Source organism: Sapajus apella, unplaced genomic scaffold (genome assembly GCF_009761245.1).
Source record: "Sapajus apella isolate SASKATOON/1434 unplaced genomic scaffold, GSC_monkey_1.0 scaffold239, whole genome shotgun sequence".
NCBI lineage: Eukaryota > Metazoa > Chordata > Mammalia > Primates > Cebidae > Sapajus > Sapajus apella.
Window position 1 is genome coordinate 231,581 of NW_022437179.1, and position 23,294 is coordinate 254,874.

At 54.0% G+C, this 23,294-nt stretch overlaps 1 long non-coding RNA gene and 1 pseudogene across 1 annotated transcript; both read left to right on the top strand.

Annotated features, from left to right (window-relative positions):
• The first annotated feature begins 13,974 nt into the window (after positions 1-13,974).
• LOC116544978 lies at positions 13,975-17,720 on the top strand (annotated as a pseudogene).
• Positions 17,721-19,846: 2,126 nt separating this feature from the next.
• Positions 19,847-22,715, top strand: LOC116544994. Its single transcript, XR_004266127.1, has 3 exons — positions 19,847-19,857; positions 22,538-22,548; positions 22,637-22,715. It is a non-coding gene; the product is annotated as an uncharacterized LOC116544994 (long non-coding RNA).
• The last annotated feature ends 579 nt before the right edge of the window (positions 22,716-23,294 follow it).

Below are 23,294 nucleotides of genomic sequence, written 5' to 3' on the forward strand. Positions count from 1 at the left end.
GGGGTCCAGATGGGGCTGGAGCCGCCCTGGAGGCAGCAGGTCCTTCCCTCTGCTGATAGCTCCAGAAAAAGTGACCACAGCCTTGCCCAAGGTTCTAAAGAAGCTTCTAGAGCGAAGTGTCCTGGTTATTCGAATTTCCTGTTCCTCCTGAATTTATACTGGACCCAACCTTCGGTCTCAGACCCTTCCCAGCCTCTTGGGGAGTGGGAGCGGGCCCAGGGTGAGTGCCCAGCTGAGGTCAGACAGGGGGACGGGAGTGTTGAGGAGAGAGAAGGCAGGCCAGGGGCAGGTCTGTGGAGGGAGCCCGCCTGTGGGAGGGGAGGCAGCGCTGCGTGGGAGGAGGGAGGTCAGACAGTCCTGGCCAGGCATGGCCCCTGAGAGGAATGAATGTCCACATCCTGGCTGGCCTCTCTCCCAGGGATGGAAGCATGGACGCCCACGGATACTCACAGAGAGGCCTGAACCAAGTCTGGGAGGCCGTGGGGACAGGGAGCTGTGGGGCCAGCACTGAGACACCTGGGTCCCCGTTCTTGCTCCCGTGTGCAAACCTGGCCTTCTATGTCTCCCTGTGTAGCCCTAAAGCCCAGCCTGGACCAGAGGTTGGAATGGACAAGCCGTGGTGAGAGGGCCGAGGGTGACACCTGGTGGTGAGTGGGAGGCATCACAGGCAAGACTTTACTGGTGGGTTTCTTGCCGCCCAGGGGTGTGTAGTGTCACCCACTCTCCAGCCTCCCCTCCCGTTTTTCACCCCAGGGCCCCACAAAAAGAGAAGGCCAATGTCTCCCCATCAGACCTGGAGAGTTTGATCAATGTCTCCCTGGCAGGCAGAACAAAGAGAAGAAGTGGAGCAAGAGAAGTCCCAGTTTTTTTTTTTTTTTTTTTTTTTTTTGATACAGAGGAGTCTCTGTTGCCAGGCTGGAGTGCAGTGCAGTGGCACCATCTCAGCTCACTTTAACCTTCGCCTCCTAGATTCAAGTGATTCTCCTGCCACAGTTTCTCAAGTAGCTGGGATACAAGCACCTGCCACCACCTGACTAATTTTTGTATTTTTAGTGGAGACAGATTTTTACCCTGTTGGCCAAGCTGGTCTTGAACCCCTGACCTCAAATGAGGTCTTGGCCTTGGCCTTCCAAACTGCCTTGGCCTTCCAAAGCACTGGGATTACAGGCATGAACCAGCTGCCCAGCTAAGTTTTGTGTTTTTAGTAGAGATGGGTTTTTGCCATGTTGACCAGGCTGGTCTTGAACTCCTGACCTCAGGTGATCCTCCTGCCTCGGTCTCCCAAAGTGCTGGAATTACAGGCCTAAGCCACCGTGCCTGGCTAGAAGTCCCCATTTCTGAGCTCCCCCCAACGGGAGATTGGAAGGAGAGGATTGTGACACTAGTTGCCACCATAGCCCCTTGCCATGGAGCTGCCTTCCAAAGGCCAGTGCTAGGCACCTTGGGGTGAGTGTCATGAGGACACCCCACCCCCTTGGTTCATGCCACACTGATTCAATCCACACCCCCAAAACACAGATGCTCTGAGCTTTATTCTTTTTCCCAAAGCTGGATCCAGGGTCACAACCCAGGAGTGGCTCAGAGAAGGATGTCCTACCCCACTCCTGTCCAAATCATGATCCCCAACATTTCCTACTGTGACCCCCATGCCTGGGGCTTATGTTCCCACTTTATAGATGAGAAAACTGAGGCTGGGGAGGGAAGGGCTTTGCCCAGGGCCACAGGCGGGTGGACTTCCCAAGTCAGAGTTGGAACTTGGGTCTCAGCCTCTGCAAGGTGCTGCCTCTTTTGCTTTTTCTTTCATTTATTTTGAGACAGCGTCTTGCTCTGTTGTCCAGGCTGCAGTGTAGTGTGTAGTGGCACAATCATAGCTCACTGCAGCCTCGACCTCCCAGGCTCAGGCAATCCTCCTGCCTCAGCCACCCGAATAGCTGGGACCACAGCATGCTATTAATTTATATAATAAAATATATATTAATTGGCCAAGCACAGTAGCACACTCTGTAGTCCAAGCTATTTATATATTTTAACATATATATTTAATACATATTATATATATGATTACATATATATTATTATATATATTATATATAATTATATACATATATATATAATATATACATACATATATAAATATGCTGGATGCAGTGACTCATGCCTGTAATCCCTGCACTTTGGGAGGCTGAGGTGGGTGGATTACCTGAAGTCAGGAGTTTGAGACCATCCTGACCAACATGGTGAAGCCTGTCTCTGCTAAAAATACAAAAAATTAACTGAGCATGGTGTCATGTGCCTGTGATCCCAGCTACTCAGGAGGCAGAGGTAGGAGAATTACTTGAACCTAGGAAGCAGAGTTACAGTTAGCCGAGATTGTGCCACTGCACTCCAGCCTGGGCAACAAGAGCAAAACTCCATCTATGTATCTGTCTGTCTGTCTGTCTGTCTGTCTATCTATCTATCTATCTATCTATCTATCTATCTATCTATTTATCTATCTATCTATCTTCTTTTTTGTAGAGATAGGAATCTTACTATGTTGCTCAGGCTGGTCCTGAACTCCTGGCCTCAAGTGATTCTCCCACCTTAGCCTCCCAAAGTGCTGGGATGACAGGCGTGAGCCACCACACCTGGCTGGTTCTGCCTCTTGAGCACAAATCTACAGCCCTGTGAATTACAAGGCAGGACTAGGCAATTCATCTGCGTCACAACTTACCAAAGGAGGCCCCAGCTGTTGGCGATGAGAAAAAATTAGTGAGAAGAATTGCTTTAGAGCACTGGTTTAACCTTGGCGCTACTCAGGTTCCAGGTGGCATAATATGCATTTTAGGGTATTTAGCAGCATCCCTGGCCTCTGTTCCCTACATGCCGGTAGCATGCCCCTGTTGTGGCCAGCAATAATGTCTCTAGGCATTGCCAAATGTCCCCTAGGGGGAAAGAGTACGCCTGGTTGAGAACCACAGGCTTGGACAGAGCTGTGTGGTGAATTCCACCTTCCAGGCGAAGGTGAGGTTGCTAGCTCCCAACCAAGCCCCAAAGGCACAGTGGGCTGTAAGAAGACCCCTTGGAGAGCTTGTTATCCCTCCCTGGCAGTGGATGGGTGCCTAAGATTTTAGGTCCTGAATTTAGGCTATGTTTGCAATTCTTTTTTTTTTTTTTTTTGAAAGAGGGTCTTCTTGCTCTGTTGCCCAGGCTGGAGTGCAACAGCATGGTTATAACTCATTGCAGCCTTGAACTCCTGGGCTCAAGTGATCCTCCTGCCTCAGCCTCCCTAGTAGCTGGGACCACAGGCATGCAGCACCATGCCCAGCTGACTTGTTTCTGGTTTTGTTTGTTTAATTTTAAATCTTGACTTCCCTCCTCCAAGTGGGTGCAAAAGAAAAAAAAGATGAGAGCATCTAAAGAAAGTGAGTCAACAATAAAACAGAGAACCTGGAGGGGGCATCAGAGAGCATGGTCACTGGCAGGCCAGGCGGGCATGGTGGTGCAGTTGCCCTGTTGTTCACTAATTCTTGGATCAGTGGCTCAGTCTGCACCTTCTCCAGTAGCGGGCTCTGTTCCAGCTCCCTAATGCACTCATACTCCAGCTGGGTCTGGGTCTGGGCCACCCAGGGTGGACACAGTGGGGTGGGAGGAGCGGGCCACAGGGAAGAAGAAGGCAGAGAAAGAGAGGGAGAGAAAGAGGAGGCATCATCTTCTGGGAACAAGGTGAGGAGAGCAGATTCATGAGCCAGAATTGCTCAGGGAAAGAGAGGAAGTCTGGGGAGGCGGGGGGCATGGGAACTGACCCCACCCCTCGTCATGTCCAGCTTGGGTCTGTGTAGGGCAGAGCAGAGGCTGAAGCCATCCTCCCTTGCCAGCCCCTGCTTGGCGTAGCAATGGCCATCTCGACTTTTAGTCACCCCCCACCCCCAACCAGCAGCCCTTGTTCTTGAAGGTCCTTTTCAAGGACCTGCTCCTGGGGAGGGGCCCATCTTGTTCCTGTTCCCCTACAGGCTGTCACTGGTTGTAGGCAAGCATCCTTCACATAGGAGTCTCCCCCAGGATGAGGAATAAATAAAGGACCCCAGGATTTCCACTCCCTCCAGGCCCGTGCTAAAGGTGCAAGAACCCATAACACAAAAGATGTTTCCAAAATGTACCCTCCCCCTCACGATTCTCTCCACCCCAGCCTCCTTGATGAAGGCTGGGCTGTGCCTCCCACCGCCGGGCCTCATCAGTGCCCACCCCCCAGACACCACAGAGGATGCCTGGTCTCCAGAAATCACAAGGGCACTTTTGCCCCAGCCTAACAATATCTGCTTCATCTGCTCACAAAGGCCAGCATTTTCAGACAGTCAAGGCTGACATTTCCCATAACAGATCTTGGAAGGGAAGCCGGGGAGGGTGAGGACTTTTGCAGTGGGTTGGAAACCCAAGCTTATCTTAGGGAGATGCCAGAGGGTACTCTTTATTCTCCGGGAGAGAAGGGGTTAATCAGCTGCAGGGCTGTTCCTAAGGGGCGGGGCTTAGCAAAACAGCATCTAGGTGTGAAACCTGGAATGAAACCCCAGAAACTCATCTATTGGTGAAGGTGTTAACAGGCACCACCTAATGAAAAATACTCCTGCAATTCTTTAAGAGACATTGAGATGACTTCTTGAATTTTTTTAAGGAACAACAAAAAATGGTTCTCTCTCTCCCCTCCTCTCTCCTTCCCCTTCTCTCTCCTCCCCTTCTCACTCTTTTCTCTGCTTTCTCCCCCACCTTGTCTCCCTCCTGCCCTGTTTTCCCCCTCTCTCCCTTCCTCTCTTTTTCTCTCCCTCCTAGCATTTTCCCTTTTTCCCTCTTTCTCCCTCCCTCCCTCTCGCCTCCTCCTTTTCCTCTCTCTCTCCCTCCCTCTCTCTCCTTTCTCCCTCCCTCTCACCTCCTCCTCCTTTTCCTCTCTCTCCCTCCCTCCCTCTCCTCTCTGTCTCCTTCCCTCTCTCTTTCTCTCCCCTCCCTCCCTCCCCCACCTCTCCTGCATCCTTGGCAGTGTGTTCCAGTGCCAACAAGGAGTCAGCCTGTCTCTTCCAGAAAACCACAATTTCCGTCCCAGCCTCGCAGAGGGTCCCACCCTCACCTCCCCATCGGTGGGCACAACTGCCCTGCCGGGAGCCTTCATAGATGGTGCAGGATACACACTGAACTTGTAGCCCCCACAGGCAAGAAAAAGCCTCCAGCTTCCCAATTTCAAGGGCAACTTCATTTGGTCCCACCCTGACAGACTCCTTCCCTCACTTTCTTTCTTTCTTGTTTTTTGAGATAGAATTTTCCTCTTTCACCCAGGCTGGAGTGCAATGGTGCGATCTCGGCTCACTGCAACCTCACCTCTTGGGTTCAAGAGATTCTCCAGCCTCAGCCTCCCACATAGCTGGGATTATAGGTGCCTAGCCTCATGCCCAACTAATTTTTGTATTTTTAGTAGAGACAGTGTTTCCCCACATTGGCCAGGCTGGTCTTGAACCCCTGACCTCATGTCATCCACCTGGCTTGGCTTCCCAAAGTGGAGGGATTACAGGCGTGAGCCACTGTGCCTGGCCTCTCAAAGAGTTTCTATTCTGCAGTGGGGAGGGGGAAATGGAAACCATAAAACAATAGTGAAGATCATTCTAGATTGAGATTTGCACTGTGAACAGAGCACTGGAGAGAGAGTAGCTGGAATGAAGGTGAAATAGAGGAAACATGTAATTCATGAGTCCTGAAGGATAAGAAGGGACTCCGCATACAAACAAGCTTGGGAGGAAGAGGCATGAGTGTTTCAGGTGGGGGAACTAGTGTGTACAAAAGCTCAGAGGCAGGATAGAGCTGTGGTGTCCCAGAAACAGAGAAAAGCCTGGAGCATGATAACATAGGGGCAGGGGTGTGAGACAGGGCTGGGACAAGAGGGGGTGGGCTGGGCCCTGGGGGTCTTCTCTAGTCCACTCTATGAGCCTAGATGACCTCTAGTGTCATGGTGCTAGTTGTGTGAGCAGGAAAGGGGCAGGATCTGATTTTTATTTTAAAAAATTTCTTTTTGAGACAGAGTCTTGCTCTGTCACACAGAGTGGAGTGCAGTGGTGCCAGCCTGGGTCACAGCAACCTCGGCCTCCTGGGTTCCAGTGATTCTCCTGCCTCAGCCTCTCGAGTAGCTGGAATTACAGGCAAGCACCACCATGCCTGGCTAATTTTTGTATTTTTAGTAGAGACAGGGTTTCTCCATGTTGGCCAGGCTGAGCTTATGATCATCCTGCCCCAGCCTCCCAAAGTGCTGGGATTACAAGCATGAGCAACCATGCCTGGCCTTGACTTTAGACACTTGGCCTCCAGAACTGTGAGGGTATACGTTTGTGTTGTTTTAAGCCACACTTTTGTGGCCGTGAGTTACTGCAGCCCCAGGAAATTGATGCAGATGCTTACTTCTTCCTCGGTTGGTTGGAGATGTCAAGTGGGCGTGGTAGAGGGAACTTGGGGAGGACTGTGGGACACATGGAAGCTTATCAAGGCATGGAGGTCACAGACTGGAAGCTGTCAGGGCGAGTGTGCACAAGAGGTAAACAGGTCTGGGACTGAGTCCTTGGATGGGTCAATGTTCAGAGATCAGGAAGGAGGAGACGCCAGCAGAAGAGGCTGGGGAGTTGGAATGCGGCATCTCATCTCATTGTGTAGCTGGAGGAGTGTGGACAGGAGGGAAGATCATGAGCCTGAGAAACTCCTGAGGAGTTTTGCAATAAAGACAGGCAGAGAGGTGGGGTGATAAACCTGGAGGGGACCAGGAGGTCAAGGAGGGACTCTGGTTTTTATTTTTGACTTTTACGATGGATGGGGGCCAGGTGTGATGGCTCATGCATGTAATCTCAGCCTGTGGGAGGCCAAGGCAGAAGGATTGCTTGAACACAGAAGTTTAAGACCAGCCTAGGCAATATAGCAAGACCCCACCTCTACAAAAAAAAAAAAAAAAATTAGCTGCGTGTGGTTGCACACGCCTGCAGTCCCAGCTACTTGGAAGGTTGAGGCAAGAGCATCACTTGAGCCCAGGAAGTGGGGGTTTCAGTGAGCACAGATCATGCCATTGTACTCCAGCCTGGGCAACAGAGTGAGATCCTATCTCCAAAAAAAGGACAAAATAGAAGAGTGGGGAATGAAGGGATGAGTGGGACTTTGGCCATTTTGCCTTCTGGTTGCCATGAATATGATCACAATTCAGTTTGTTACAATAAAATGTCATATGGAGATTTTGCAGCCCTTTGGACTGAATTAGCTGTCTGCCACTGTGTCGCCCGCCCCCTGCCTCTCTCATTCAGGGCCAATTGGATCTGGGGTGGACCCCTATTCAGAGCCAGCCAGCCCAATGCCTACCCATGGGACCAATCAGAGCCTTTCTTGATGACAGCTGGTATGTAGTGGGCAGGGCTGGAAGAAGCACGGAGCCCTGGAGACACAGTGGGAAACAGACAGGAGCCTGACCCCAGGCCCAGATCGGAGGGGGTGCCACTGAGCAAGGGGGATACAGATGGGCTTAGCTCCTGATACTGTTTCTGGCTTCAGTCCCCTAAACTGCCTGACCTTGGGGTCTGTGAACTTTTCCACAGCCCTTCAGTAAGCCCCCTTGGTGACTGGAGCTGGCACAGGGGTCTCTGTTCCTGGAAACCACAGGTACTTTCCCCATAAGCCCACCCAACCCTGCAGGAGGGCAGCTGCCAATGGAAAAGTCAGCCAGGAGCAACCACATGGCCTGCCCCTTGGCTAAGAGGGAAACTTAATTAGAACATGCTGAGCTGGGCTGAGACTCTGGCGCCAGGTTGTGCCCCGACATCCATTTTTTTTTTTTACACAATCTCAAAAAAAAAAAGAAAAAAACACAGACACAATCGTAGTTCACTGCATCCTCCATCTCCCAGACTCAAGCAATCCTCCAGCCTTAGCCTTCTTGAGTAGCTGGGACCACAGGTGCACGCGACCATGCTCGGCTAACTTTTTAAGTTTTTATAGAGGTGGAGTCTTGCTATATGGCCTAAGCCGGTCTTAAACTCCTGAGCTCAAGTGATCCCCCTGCCTTGGTCTCCTGAAGTGCTGAGATTATAAGCATGAGCCACCACAGCTGGCTCCCTTGGTCTCTGAGCCTCAGTTTTCCTACCTATAAATTCTGTGACTCAGCAAGCTACTTTCAGCCAAAATCTTACCTGGAATCCAAGGTGAATGAAGGGGCACCTTTAGGGCTATTGCCCAGGAAGAAGGCACAGGGGACCTCAGCCACTCCACCCTGGGGCCCAGCCTCCCATCTGCCTTGCCTTGGGTTCATCCTGCCGGCCCCATCCAGCTGCTGACATGGGGAACATAGCCCCCCTGGAGGCTCCTGGGGCTGAGCCACTCACACCTCGGACACTAGACCTTTGATCTTTCCCCGTTTCCCCTGCAGCCCCTTCCCTGGGGGGCCCATAGTTGCTGCTAGACCTCACAATCATCTGCACTAGCGAGGGCCGGCACTGGTGCTGAGCATACCCAGGGGAGGGACCTCTGACTGTTACCTCCAGGTCTCCTTTGGTGATGGACTCCTCCTCCATGTGAAGCTGCAGATCCTCCACCTTCCCACAGGAGAGGGAAAGAGGTGGCTGACCTGGCTTTGCCCAGAGACGGGCTTCACTAAGTGAGCAACGGCAGAGAGGCAAGGCCATCAGAATGGCCCAGAGTCCATGCTTAGAGAATGCAGAGGGAGCCGTCCCAGCAGATCAGGAACCTGCCCAGAGTCCTATGGCTGAGTGGGGCAGAGCATCCTGGAAAGCTCTAGACCTCCCAACCTGCTGACCTGCACTCGAGGAAGAACCACCAATAACTCATGAATGGAAGTGTTTAAGGCAACACCCTTCCTTCCCAGGGTGGCGGGAAATAAAATAAAGGACAGGGTGGCCTGGGGATGTGAGTGACAACACTGTTTTCTTTCTTCTTTTTTTTCTTTTGAGACAGAGTCTGGCTCTGTTGCCCAGGCTGGAGTGCAGCCACGTGATCTTGGCTCACTGCAGCCTCCACCTCCGCCTCTCTGGCTCAAGCAATTCTCCTTCCTCAGCCTCCAGAGTAGCTGGGGTTACAGGCATATGCCACCATGCCCAGCCAGTTTTTTTTTTTTTTTTTTTAGATAGAGTCTTGCTCAGTTGCCTAGGCTGAAGTGCAGTTCTGCAATCTCGGCTCACTGCAACCTCCGCCTCCTGGGTTCAAGCGATTCTCCTTTCTCCTGAGTAGCTACGATTACAGGTATGTGCCACCATGCCTGGCTAATTTTTGTATTTTTAGTGGAGACAGGATTTCACTCTGACCTCTGATCCTGTGATCTTGTGACCCACCTGTGTTGGCCTCCCAAAGTGCTAAGATTAGAGGCATGAGCCACGGCACCCAGTCATTCTAAAGTTTTTAAATAAATTTTTTATTTTTTATTTCTTGAGATGGCATCTCACTCTATTGCCCAGGCTGGAGTGCTGTGGCGCGATCTTGACTCAGTGCAACCTCCACCTCCAGGGTTCAAGTGACTCTTCTGCCTCAGGCTCCCGAATAGCTGGGATTACAGGTGCCCACCACCACACCAGCTAATTTTTGGATTTTCAGTAGAGATGGGGTTTCTCCATGTTGGTCAGGTTGGTCTCAAACTTCTGACCTCAAGCAATCTGCCCACCTCGGTATCCCAAAGTGCTGGATTTCAGGCTTGAGCCATTGAGCCTGGCCTTTTTTTTTTTTTTTGAGATGAGACTTGCCAGATTGGAGTGCAGTGTTGTGATCTCAGCTCACTGCAACCTCTGCCTCCCAAGTTCAAGCGATTCTACAGCCTCAGCCTCCCTAGTAGCTGGGATTACAGGTGCCTGCCACCATGCCCAGCTAACTTTTGTATTTTTGGTAGAAACTAACAGGTTTCACCATGTTGGCCAGGCCGGTCTCAAACTCCTGACCTCAAGTGATCCGCCCACCTTAGCCTCCCAAAGTGCTGGGATTACAGGTCTGGGCCACTTCGCTCAGCCTTTCTCCCTGCATCTTTATGTACCTGCAAAGCCAAGAGGTTGCTCCTGACCCCTGGGTTAGGGTGGAGGCCCCAGAGGCCCAGGGGTCAAGGCTTGGGCTGCATCCCAAGGACCTGCATCCCTGCAAGAGGCTGCTCCCGGCAGGTTTGAAAGAGGCTCCTCTGGAGCCTGCTTTGAGTCCCGCTGGGGAAAGTGAGTGGAGGTGCTCCTTGAGGAAACAGGGAAACTTTGGGAGGATGAGGCAGGCGGATCACAAGGTCAGGAAATCAAAATCATCCTGTCGAACACGGTGAAACCCCATCTCTACTAACATACAAAAAAGCCCAGCGTGGTGACGGGCGCCTGTAATCCTAGCTACTTGGGAGGCTGAGGCAGGAGAATCGCTTGAACCCGGGAAGCGGAGGTTGCAGTGACTGCGCCACTGCACTTCAGCCTGGGTGACAGAGCGAGACTCCATCTCAGAAAAAATAAAAACAGGAATCCCACATGTCTCAGGGGTTCTGTCCTGGCCTGCCCCTGGATCGTCCAGCTTGGGCCAGGGTGGGGAACAGACCTTGCCCTTCTTGGCTGGGGAGGAGGGTCCTCCTTCTCCAAAGGCCTAGCCCAGCATTCTCAGCTGCCGGCCCCACTGGGCAGCGCCTGGCCCCGCCCAGCCTCTCTAGGACTGGCACTCGCCCTCAACCAACATGGCTCCAACGGCTTCAGCATGTCACGCCGACTGCCCGCCAGGCTCCTCCCACACTGCTCTTGGCCCCGCCCCTGAGCGGCAGAGGCGGAAGCGTGGCCCGAGGGCAGACGGTTGCGTGGGCGGCGGTTGGGCAGCTGTTGTGGGGCTGCGCACAGGTGCTTCCAGGCGGGATGCCGTACCCCCCGGGCGGGCGCTTCCAGGCGGGATGCCGTACCCCCGGGCGGGCGCTTCCAGGCGGGATGCCGTACCCCCGGGCAGGTACTTCAAGGCGGGATGCCGTACCCCTGGGAGAGCCCGTCGCGGGAGCACAAGTCGCTGGACAGCCTCAGGAGCTTCCACGCCGACTGTTACGACCACAGGCGCCAGGACTTCAGGAGCGGTGGTAGCCGCAGCTGCTGCGGAGGCGAGGGCTCGGGGCAGAGCCGGGAGGTGCCCGGAAGCCTGGCGAAGGGAGCGGGGAAGTTCAGGCCCCCTGCAGGCTCCTTCCCCTGGGCGCCCCGGAGTTGGGGGCCTGGAGGAGGGTTAAAGGTCAACGGGCTTGGGGTGTGGGTTTGGGGACAGGGGGACCTGGGAGGGCCAGGGCAGAGGAGGCTGGAGGGGGAGGAAACGCCCCTGCCGAGCCCCCTTTGGAGGCAAAAACAGAGCCCAGGCAGTGTTCTTCTTTTAAATGTTTATTTTTAATATTTAACAGTTTTTTTGAGACTGGGTTTGGCCCTGTCGCCCAGGCCGAAGTGCCGTGGCGCAGTTCTACCTTCAGAGCCCAAACTATCTTCTAGCAAGCTTTGCAAGTTAGCTGGGTCCCCCATGCCTGGCTAATTAAAAACAAACCACACACACACACACACACACACACACACACACACACACACACACACCCTCCCTCCCTCCCTCCCTACTTTTTTTTTTTTTTAGATATAGGGTCTTACTACATTGCCCAGGCTGGTCCCAAACTCTTGGCCTCAAGCCATCCTCTTACCTCTTACATTGATCTCCCAAAGCACTGATTGCAGGTAAGAGCCACTGAAACATTCAGCTGACCAGAGTGGCATGTGCTGCACAGAGCTGGGTCTGGGGATCCTAGAGGAGGAGACAGTTTAGACATCCTGCGGTCAGCTCTACTGAGGCAGGAGAGTACCTTGGTTTCCAAGGTTCAGGTAGAGGACAGGACATGATATCAGGTCAAGGACGCCACCCCGTTCCCCTCCGGACTTGGATGTGGTCAGAAGAGATGTAGGGCTGATGTCTGGGCCGCTTTTGCCTTCTCTTCATCCTCTTTATCTGACTTTGTGTCATTCAGTATAGAAGAAAGAAAGGAGAGAGCTGGGTGCCAGCATGAGCCGCACTCACAGTGTGCTAAGCAAAGCCCCCCCATCCCCCAACCAGCCTTCCTCCTTGCCAGGCAGTGGGTCATCTGCCTCTTAGTCATGGGTCTGAACCTTCTTGCCTGGGGCTGGGATGTGGCCCTGTGCTCACCCCTGTCTCGGGAGATACTGGGCCCCATCCACTCCGAGGAGGAATTCCTGGCCCCACTGGCCCAGGTGCACAAACTGCCCTGGCAGTTGACCTGTCACCTGCAAATTATCTGTCTGTTCCACCAAGAGTCCCGCTATGTGTCAGGGCTTGTGCTAGGCCTGGGGGCACAACTGAGAAGCACGCTGGTTTTGGATCCCTTTGGGGGCCTAGAAGCTGAGCCCGGCCCTTCTCTGTGCAGACAGGCACCACCCTGGACATGCTGGTTCCCTCCAGCTTCAACGATATCAACTAGGACTGGCGGCTGTGGCATTCTGTTGGCTGGGTGTGGTGTGAACTGGAGGTGACCCTGCTGGAGCAGTGGACCCAGGACCTGTGCACAAGAGGGTGCTGAGGATTGGCAGTGCCCACTCCTATGCCATCATGGTCAGTGTGGCCAGGAGCAGGTAGGCCAGGTGGATGGGCGTTGTTGCTGAACAACATGGGACCTCCGGTTGCCAGTCACAGCTTGTCTCCTGGGGTAGGATGGTGGGGTCCCTGTCCTGCCCTGCCCTGGGGGCTGTGCCCTGTGTAGAGGGATAGGTGGCCTGATCTACCCCATTGGGATGCCATTCTTCCCACTTGGCTAGCAGGCCTCTGAGCCCCATGCTGCAGGTTATGTGAGGGAGTGCCCCATAGCAGGGCCCCTCCTCATGACCTGACCTGCCACCTCCTCCCCATATCTCCTTTGTCTACAATGGGTGAACGGGGTCGATGTGCTAAAGCATGAGGAGGGCTATGTCCCCTTCAAGGCCAACATCAGCAGCCTGGTCCAGGTGGGGACCCTGCCCTCCTACCTCCATGTCACTATCACCATCAGTAACACACTCACCCCCTTTCCCCTGCCACCAGGGACCATCCACTACATGACCGACCCCTCCAAGTGGATACCAACCTGCCTCCACTGCCTGTACCCACCTTCCCGCTCCACCCTATGGTCTTCCTGCTAGGGATAGGGTGGCCTTTGAAGATTGGAGGCCCTGGATCTGGGGAGGCTGTGGAGACATTCCAGCTGAGGTCAAAGGACCCAGGGCAAGGACCCAGCGAACCACAATTCTCCCACCCTAGATATCCCAAGGGTTCCTTTGTCCAGAACACAGACTTTGACTTCTTCAACTTGGCAGGACAGCAGCGGTCTGTGCTTCTGTACACGACACCCACCACCTACATCCATGACACCATCACCACTGGCTTGGAGAAAGACAGTGGTGAAGGCTTCTGGTAGGATCCTTTCTCAGTGGGGCCCAGGGTGGCTCTGTTTGGAAAGCTCTCCCAGGCAAAGGTTCTCCCAGCATCTCTAAACTCTCACAGGTTCCCATCCATCTGTAAAGCTAAAATCCAGGCTGTCAGGCACTGGCTCCCAAAATCACCTGTTTGGCTGTCCTCACTTGGAGAAGAGGGGTCTGGTCTGAGGTCACACAGCTCAGGGTGGCAATCCTGTCCCTTCCCCACAGCGCTGCCCTCACTCCAGCTCCCCTTGGTACACATCGTACTCAAGGAACAGGCAGCTTATGAGGTACTCCCATGGCCCAAGCCCCACCTGAGGCCCCTTCATGTGCCCCTAGGCTGAGCAAATAGCAGTGTTGTCTGTCTGTGGTTTCACATTGAACTAATTATATATCCTAATCCTGCTTAACTGTGTGCCTTGATGACCACCTCTCTCCATCCTTTAATAACCCCGTGGCCCACGTGGCTCATGGGTGAAGGTGTGCTGGGCCCAAGATGCCCTCTCCCAGGGTGGGCTTCCAGGACTCAGCTACTGGACAGTGACAGTCAGCCATGAGGGATAGGGTGGGACCAGGGCAGGGGCTCTCCTGGCTGCTGATACCTGTTCACCTGACCCCCAGTGTTGCTGCCACCCAGCTATAGGTGACTAAGGTGTGGGCCCAGGGCACCTTCAGACTCAACCCCAATGATGAGGACAGCCAATGAGCGCCACTTGAAGGTAAGACTCCTGCAGCCCCATCTCTTTCCTGGATGCCCTTCTCCACCTGGCCCTGGGCCACTTTGAGTATTAGCACCATCATTTTGTTTACTTCACCATTGGCAGACAGCAGCGGAGACCTTAGGACATGGGCCAGAAGCAGTGGCTCATGCTTATAATCCTAGCATTTTGGGAGGCTGAGGTGGGAGGTTCACTTGAGGCCAAGAGTTCGAGACCAGCTTGGGCAATACAGTGAGATTCTATAACTATAAAAAATTATTTTTTAAAAAGGCCTCAGCAGAAATGGCAAGAGATTTGGGCAGGGCCCAGAGCCCTGGGGTAGGGAAGGAGGTTGGCAGGGCTGATGTTGGCACAGTCTATATGCCCAAAGGGTTGACCCCGTGGGCTTATAGACTGTGACCCTGTGCTTCCCTTCACCTCCAGGAGCTCAGCTTGTTGGCGAAACCACAGGGAAACTGCACATGGGACACAGCCGGAATGACCAGGTGCCTCTAGTTCCTCCAGCCCCCTGCTCTGTGCTGTCCCAACCTTGGGGAGCCCAGGGAACAGTTAGAGCTCAGCAGGGTCCTGGCTCCCCAGGGAAGCAGCACGTCAGCCTCACTGAGCACCACCTCCTCCTCACACAGGTGGTCACGGACCTCAGGCTGTGGATGCTGCAGACCTGCTCCATGCTCTTGGGTCTCCTCTGGGAGCTTATCAGGACCATGGTGGAATGGACAGAGGTGTGAGTTCCCCAGGGACAGCCACGGGGCAGAGACAGGTGTGATGGCAGCCTTAACAGCAGATTCAGGTGGCAGGGCTGAACAGGGTGGGGGTGCCAGGCCCTGGGAGACAGGGGCATCCCAGAACTGCAGGATCGAGGCAGAGCAGCCAGGAGTGGGGCATTTCCTGCAGGCCCCAATACTCGAGTCCATGCCAGTTTAGCCCAGCAGTCAGGGAAGACTCATCCTTCATGGGGCCCGGTGTGGTGGCTCACAACTGTAATCCCAGCCCTTTGGGAGGCAGAGGCGGGAGGATCACCAGAGCTCAGGAGTTCAAGACCAGCCTGGCCAACATGGTGAAACCCTGTCGCTACTAAAAATAAAAAAATTAGCTGGACATGGTGGTGTGCACCTGTAATCACAGCTACATGGGAGGCTGAGGCCAGAGACTCACTTGAACCTGAAAGGCGGAGGTTGCAGTGAGCTGACATTGCATCACTGCACTTCAGCCTAAGAGACAGATTGAGACTGTGTCTCAAAAAATAAAAAGTAAAAAGAAAACTCACCCTTTGTGGATTTGAGGGAAGGAAGCTAAGGCACTATCTTGGCTGTGCCTGGAGCAGCCAGGGTCTCTCCCCACCCTGCCTGTGCACCAGTCTCCCATCCCATATTCCGTGTCCCCACCCAGACCATCTGGCGAAAGACAGCCAAAGGCTGCCTCCTGTTGGCCTCATCCCAGGCTTTGGCTTCTGGGACCTAGTGTCTTTGGGTTTGGGTTTGTTCCTTGCAGACCTGGAGCGGGAGCTGCTGAGGAGTCACCATGTGTTGTCAGAGACCCCTCCTGTTCCTCAACTCCCTGAGACACCTGTTCTCAGACCTGGGGGGAAACAAGGGCACACAAATTGTCACCCTGGAAGTGGGGTGGGGCTGCTAAGCGGAACATGGAGTGTCTGCTACTGAGTTCAGGGTTTCTTTAATTTTTTTGTGTGTGCGTGTGAGACAGGGTCTTGCTTTGTTGCCTAGTCTAAAGTACAGTGGTACGATCTCTCCTACCTGCAAGCTCCACCATCTGGGTTCCAGTGATTTTTGTGCCTCCACCTCCCAAGTAGCTGAGATTACAGGTGAGTGCCACTGCATGCAGCTAATTTTTGTATTTTTTTGCAGTAGAGATGGGCTTTGCCATGTTGGCCAGGCTGGTCTCTCGAACTCCTGAGCTGAGGTGATCTGCCCACCTTGGCCTGTCAAAGTGCTGGGATTACAGGCATAAGCCACTGCACCTGGCCTAAATTTCAAATTTTTAACTTTTTGTTGAGACAGAGTTTTGCTCTTGTCGCCCAGGCTGAAGTGCAGTGGCACTCAGCTCACTGCCACCTCTGCTTCCTGGATTCAAGTGATTCTCCTGCCTCAGCCTCCAGAGTAGCTGGGGCTACAGGTTCATGTCACGCCTAGCTAATTTTTGTATTTTTTAGTAGAGACCAGGGTTTCACCCTGTTTTCCAAGATGTTCTCAATCTCCTGATCTTGTGGTCTGCCCACGTCAAAGTGTTGAGATTACAGGCGTGAGCCACCGCAATCTGGCCACATTTTTAATTTTTTAAGTTGCCTTCAGAGACGATTTCTTGCTCTGTCACCTAGGCTGGAGAGCAGTGGCTCGATCATAGCTCACTGCAGCCTCAAACTCCTGGACTCAAAATGATCCTCCCATCTCGGCTTTCTGAGTAGATAGGACCACAGGTGTGCACCACTCCCTGTGAATTTTTAAAATATTTTGTGGAAATGAGTTCTCACTATGTGGCTCAGTCTGGTTGAACTCCCAGCCTCAAGTGATCCTTCCCTCTTGGGCTCCCAGAGACCTGGCATTACAGGCTTGAGCCACCATACCTGGCCTTGAGTATAGAATTTGTTTAGGGGATGGTGAAAATGTTCTTAAACTGGTGATGGTTGTACACTAAAGTGCAAGCTTTAAATGGGTAAATTATAGATGAATGATACCTCAGCAAGGTGGTTTATTTAAAACAAAAAAAAGGCCGGGTGAAGTGGCTCATGCATATAATTCCAGCACTTTGGGAGGCAGAGGCGGGTGGATCACTTGAGGTGAGGAGTTCGAGACCAGCCTGGCCAACATGGTGAAACACTACCTCTACTAAAAATACAAAAAATGGTGACTTGAACGAGGGGTAGGGTGTCCCACCTGCTTGGAGCGGCTCTTTATGAGCCCCAGCTGTTTCTTGGGTCCTCAAACGAAACCTCCCATGGCCCAGTCATACCTGACACTGGCCTCCTCCCCTTCTCTGGCTGCCATTCAGAGATGCTGAGTGACAGAGGCTCAGGCTTTGGGTGTTCCTGGCAAAGCCTCACCCCAGGAGCCCCACAGCTCAGGCCCAGTGCGTGGTTCACATGGCCACACTTCCGGCCTCTTTTTCCCTTGAGAGCAATTTTTCCCTGGGAGATCCTGGATCCCTCATTCAGGTGCAGTACTGCAGGACAACACTTCTTTCAGGGGTGACCCAGGCCTGCAGGGTTCCAGTGTTGCCAGCAGACCTTGCCCCAGCCTCCACCCGAGCACCTGCTCCTCTCCCACAGGGAACGTGATGTCCTCTTCCCAGGGTACAGCCACCTGCAGAGGGCCAAGCCCCTCCACTGGAGCCACTGGATTCTGAGGTGAGTTGAGTGAGGTGCAGGGGCCATGCTGGAGGGGAAGATCCCGGCTGCCCTGACCCTCCTGCCCTGATCCTCCTGCCCCTGGCTTTCCACACCATGGCACTGACCTGAGATTCTGAGCGGCTGCTGGAGGTGCGGAAGTGGATTGGTGTCCTGCCGCTGGGGAGGTAGGTGAAGCTTCAGTACTCTGAGGGCCTGATGGGGGTAGCTGCTACATAGCCTTAGGGATTGACAGATGAGGTGGGAAGGGCAGAATGGGACAGAAAGTCAGGTTATCTGCTCAGAGGGGGACCTTGTATGGAACCCCAGATCTCACTAAGATGGGGATCTCCAAGCCAGTGAATGTTTCTGAGCAGGGCCAGAGCTCTCCAGTGAGGCTCCTGGCCAGCCCAGCCTGCTGCCCTCAGCGTGACATATGGAGACATTTGTCAGGAGACCAGGGTCCTGCACCCAAGGCGACTCAGTTCTTGGGGATAAGTGTTTTGGGGACACTTGGGGATAATTGTGCACCCAATTTGATTGGGCCAGGGAAGGGGCTGAGCTCCAGGTGGTTGCCCTGGCAACCAGAACTTGGTTCTGTTGGGGGCGTGTTTGTTGGGGGAGGGGTGGCCTGCCTGTGAGGAGCCCTGGTCACCATGAATCCCTGTCCCTGCAGTGGGGCAATTTCAGGCAATCCTCTTGGTTGTGGATCGAGAGCTGCTCTGAGCAGGCGAGATGCCCTTCCCATCCTCCCTAGGGGGAGTCATCCTCAGCACCCGCCAGGACACGAAGCCACACCTGAGACCAGAAGGCAGGGGCCTATGGCTCTTGGTGAAACCTTCATTTATTGCCCATGGGCACTGAGGTCTTCCATGACATGGGTGCCTGGTACTGAGAGACTCAGCGTTCCTGCCTTCCTCCTAGGGCTGTGCAAACGATGCCTCGCCTCAGCTCCCATCCTGCCTGCCCTGATCTTCTATCCAGGAGGAGGAGGCTGGGCAGCCTGGCTAGGGGAGAGGAGGCCACTTCCTGTGCTCCAGCCCAGCCCTGCTTCTTCTCACTGTCCAGAACTCAACATTGGGACCATCACTCTCAGCAGCATGGGTGCCACCAGTAAGTGTAACTTCATGGGTGAGTCTTGGGGAGCCCATCCCCTGGCCTGTGCCTCACTTTTGCTGCCGAGCCCTGCTTCTCTGCAGTCTCCTCCTATCCCTGTGTAGTCAGGATGGTTGTGGTTATGGTTGTACACTAAAGTGTAAGCTAAATAAGTAAATTGCATGGGGCACAGTAGCTCACATTTGTAATCCCAGCACTGGCCAACATGGTGAAACTGTGTTTCTACTGAGAATACAGTATTTAGCCAGGTGGGTGGCAGGCGCCTGTAATTCCAGCTACATGGGAGGCTGAGACAAGAAAATCGCTTGAACCTGGGAGGCCGAGGCAGGAAAATCGCTTGAACCTCAGAGGCCAAGGCTGCAGTGAGCTGAGATCACACCAGTGCACTCCAGCCTGGGTGACAAGAGTGAAACTTTATTTCAAAAAATAAAATAAAAATAAATAAATGGGTAGATTATATGTGAATGATACCTCAGTAAAGCTGGTTTATTTTATTTTGTTTTATTTTTTCAGACATAGTTTTGTGACCTCAGCTCACTGCAGCCTTCATCTGCTGGTTTCAAGTGGTTCTCCTGGCTCAGCCTTCTGAGTAACTGGGACTACAGGCATGTACCCCCACACCCAGATAATTGTTTTGTGTTTTTAGTAGAGTTGGGGTTTCACCATGTTGGCCAAGATGGTCTGGATCTGCTGACCTCTTGATCTGCCTACCTCGGCCTCCCAAAGTGCTGGGATTACAGGAGTGAGCCACCATGCCCAGCCAAAGCTGGTTTATTTAAAACGACAACAATAACACAAAACAGGCTAGGTGCAGTGGCTCACATTTGTAATTCCAGGACTTTGGGAGGCCAAGGCTGGAAGTTTGTTTGAGCCTAGGAGTTTTAGACCAGCCTGGGTGACATAGGAAGTCCCCATCTTTACAAAAAATAAAAATTTATGTCAGACATAGGGGCTCATGCCTCTAATCCCAGAACCTTGGGAGGCCAAGGGCGGTGGATCTCAACGTTAGGAGATCAAGATCATCCTGGCTAACATGCTGAAATCCCATCTCTACGAAAAATACAAAATTAGCTGGCCATGGTGCCAGCTACTCATGTGGCTGAAGCAGAACCACTTGAACCTGGGAAGCAGAGACTGCAGTGAGCTGAGATCTCACCACTGCATTGCAACCTGGCAACAGAGCAAGTGAGGTCTGGGCTAGGGTCAGGGTGAAGACCAAGGTAGGGCAGAGCTAGGTAAAAGGGGCAAGAACAGGACCAGGGTGAGGTCAGAGCCAGGACAGGACTAGGATAGCATGTGGTTAGAGCCAGGCCAGGGCAAACACAGGGTCAGGGTCTGGAACAAGGCCAAGGTTGGGCTAGGGACAGGGACACAGTAAATGCAGAGCCAAGGAGAAGGCAGGAACAGGGTGGCTTCAGAGCAGGGGCTGGACCAAATCAGAACCAGGACCATGGTCAAGTCAGGGCCAGGAAAGAACCAGAGCCAGAGCAAGACCCTGGAATGTTAGCAGTGTAGGGCAGGGTAGTGGGTAATTCAGTGCCTAGTCAGGCCCAGGCAGGAACAGGGTGGGTCCAGAGCAGGGGCTGGACCAAGTCAGAACCAGGAAAAAGTAAAAGCAGGGACAGGACAGTGCAAGGCCAGGATAGGACCAGGACTGAGGAAGGGCAGGACTAGAATATTACAAGGCATAGCCAAAAGCAGGGCAATGTAATAGCTAGGATAGGACTAGGAACAGGGCCAGTTTATGATGGGGCCAGTACAGGGCCAGAACAGAGTGTGACAGGGCAGGCCCAGGGACAGGGAGAAAGCAGGGCCAGGGCCAAGGCTGTGCCAAGGGAGAGAGTGCCAGTGGTGGGTTACTGCAGGGTGAAGGGCAGGGCCAGGGCACAAACTGTGCAGGGTAAGATAGGGCAATGGCACAACTGGTCCGTGGCAGGGACAAGTACAGCATAGCAGAGGGTCAAGGAAAGCCCAGGGCAGGAAAGGGCCGTGGAGGCCTTAGGGCCAAGGCAGCTGCAGGGCTAGAAGCAGGGCAAGGCCAGAGTCAGAACAGGACCAGGGCCAAGTGAGGGTCAGGGCTATGGCATGATGACTGGCAGGGTGAGGGCCATGGGCATGTCAGGGCCAGGACAGAACCAGAACCAGAGCAGGGCCCTGGCATGTGAGCAGTGTAGGGCAGGGTAGTGGATAATTCAGTGCCTAGTCAGGCCTTGGCCAGGGTAGAACCAGAACCGGGACAAGGCCAAAGCCAGGGCAGGACCAGAGCTGGGTCATAACCAGGGAAAAACTAGGGGCAGGGCCACAACCAATGACACGACAGGGCCAAGACCAACGCAAGGACATGGCAGGGTCAGGGCTTGGCACAGGTGAAGGTCAGGACTAGCACAAGACCAGGATAGGGCAGGGCTAGGGTAGTGCAGCGCCAAGGCAAGCTAGGACCAGTACCAGGTCAGGATCAGTAAAGGACCAGATGATGGCAGGGCAGAAACATGGAAAGCCAGGGCTGGGATATGGACAGGGCCCATAAAAAGGGTCAGAAATGGGCCAGGACGATGACAAGGCCAGAGGAAAGCCAGGAAAATGGCAGGGTCAGGGGCCAAGGCAAGAGGAGGGCCAGGTCAGAATCAGAGCCAGCATAAACCAAAGGCCTTGGCCAGAGCCAGGCAAGGCCAGGGTAGGGAAGGTCAGATCAAGATCAGAGCCAAGGCAGGACTACGATACATAGGGCTAAGGCAGGGCCAGAGAAGGGGAGGGCCAGGGCATTACCACGGTAGAACTGGGGTAGGGCACGGTCAGCACCATGTCATACCTGTGGCAAGTTCAGGGACAATGCTGGGCCAAGAGGGGCCAGGGCCAAGCAAGCATACTGTGCGTCCAGTGCCAAGGCACAGCCAGTGGGGGCCAGGGCATTGCCAGGGCCACCATAGAGCCAGACCAAAGCCCTGTCAGGGGTAGAGCCAGACAAAGGGCAGGGCCAGGAGGTTCCAGGGTAAAGGCAAGGCCAGTGCAGCATGAGGACAAGGCAAAGGCAGGGCCAGTGCAGGTTACAAACAGTGTAGGGCCAGGGCAGAGGTAGTAAAGGGCATGGCTAAAAGCAGGTGAGGGCCATAGTAGGGGCAGGGCTAGAAACAGGATTAGGGAAAGCACTGGGCACAGCATAGCAGGGACAGGGCAGAGAAGGTCAGGGACAGGACCAGGTCATGGGCAGAAGAGACAAGGTGTAAGACCAGGGAAACTTTGAGGAGAAGGCAGGGCCAGGGCCAAGGCAGAGCCAGGTTAGAACAGGACCAGTGCAAGACCAATGCAGGTTGAGGGCAAGACCAGAGCAGAGAAGAGCAGGGCCATGGTGGGTCAGTGCTTGGACAAGCATAGGACCAGGCCCAGGAATATTGCAGGTCCAGGGACAGGGCAAGGGCCAGCGCAGGACCAGAGTCAGACCATAGAGAGGACAGAGCAAGTGCCAAGGCAGGGCCAGGTAGTTCCAGGCTTGAGTGACACCGCATCCTAAGTGCTAGGGCTGAGGCAGGGTCAGGGAAAATCCAGGGCTGAGTCAGGGTTACATCAAAGACAAGACCAAGGAAGGACCAAGGATATTCAGGGACAGGGCACAGCTAGGGCAGGGTCAGACAGGGCAGTGGAAGGGCCAGACCATGACAGGGCCAGATCAGCACTGCAACAAGGCAGAGCCAGGCCAGGATAGCACGGGACAAAGGCAGGGCTGGTCCAATGAAGGCACAGGTTCCTGACCATGCCCAGAGAAGCTCCAGGGAAGGGCCAGACTTGGGACCAGCACGAGGAAAGGGCAATTTCAGGACCAAGGCAAAGAAAGAGCAGGACCAGGGCCATGGCAGGACCAGGATCAGGAGTAGCAGTCAGGGCTGGGGCCACATTTGGTTTAGGGACAGGTTAAGGGCCAAGACAGGACAGGGCAAAGGGGCGAGACCAGGACCAGGTTGAAATCAGGGCCAGGGTAGGACTAAGATAGCACAGGGCCAGGGCCATAACAGGCCAATTTAGGCCTGGGGCTGGGTCAGGAGCAGGACCAGAGCAAGGATGGGGCCACAGAGAAGGCAGGACCAGGAAGAGTCCAGAGCAAGGGCATGGCCAGGGCAGAATAAGGACCAGGACAAAGCAAAGACAGGGACAGCATAGGCCAAGACCAGGATAGAGCCAGGGCAGGGCTAGGATAGCGTAGGGCAAGGCCAAAAGCAGGGCAGGGCCATAACAAGGGCAAGAGTAGGAACAGGGCCAGGGCAATCACTGGGCCAGGGTATTGTGTAGCCAGTACAGGGTCAGGACAGTGGATGACAGAGTAGGGCCAGGGTCAGCCCAGGGCAGGAGCAGGGCCATGCCAAGGCAGAGAGGGCCAGTGCAGGATCGATGCTGGGTTAGGGCAAGGCCAGGTCATGGAAAGGCATGGTAGAGAAAGGGAAGATCCAGGGCAAGGCTGGGGCAAAAGAAGGCAGGATCAGGAACTGGATAAAGGACAGGGGGGGCCAGAGATATGGCAGGGTCAGGGCCCTGACTAAATAAGGGCAGAACCATGGCAGGGCAGGGCCAGATCCAGGTCATAAATAGGAGACAGCAAAAGCAAAGGCAGGGTCAGTGCACATCAGGGAGTGATTATGTGTCTGGGCAGGGCAGAGGCATAACCAGTGCAGTGTAAGACAAGGCAATGGCACACCTGGGCCATGGCAG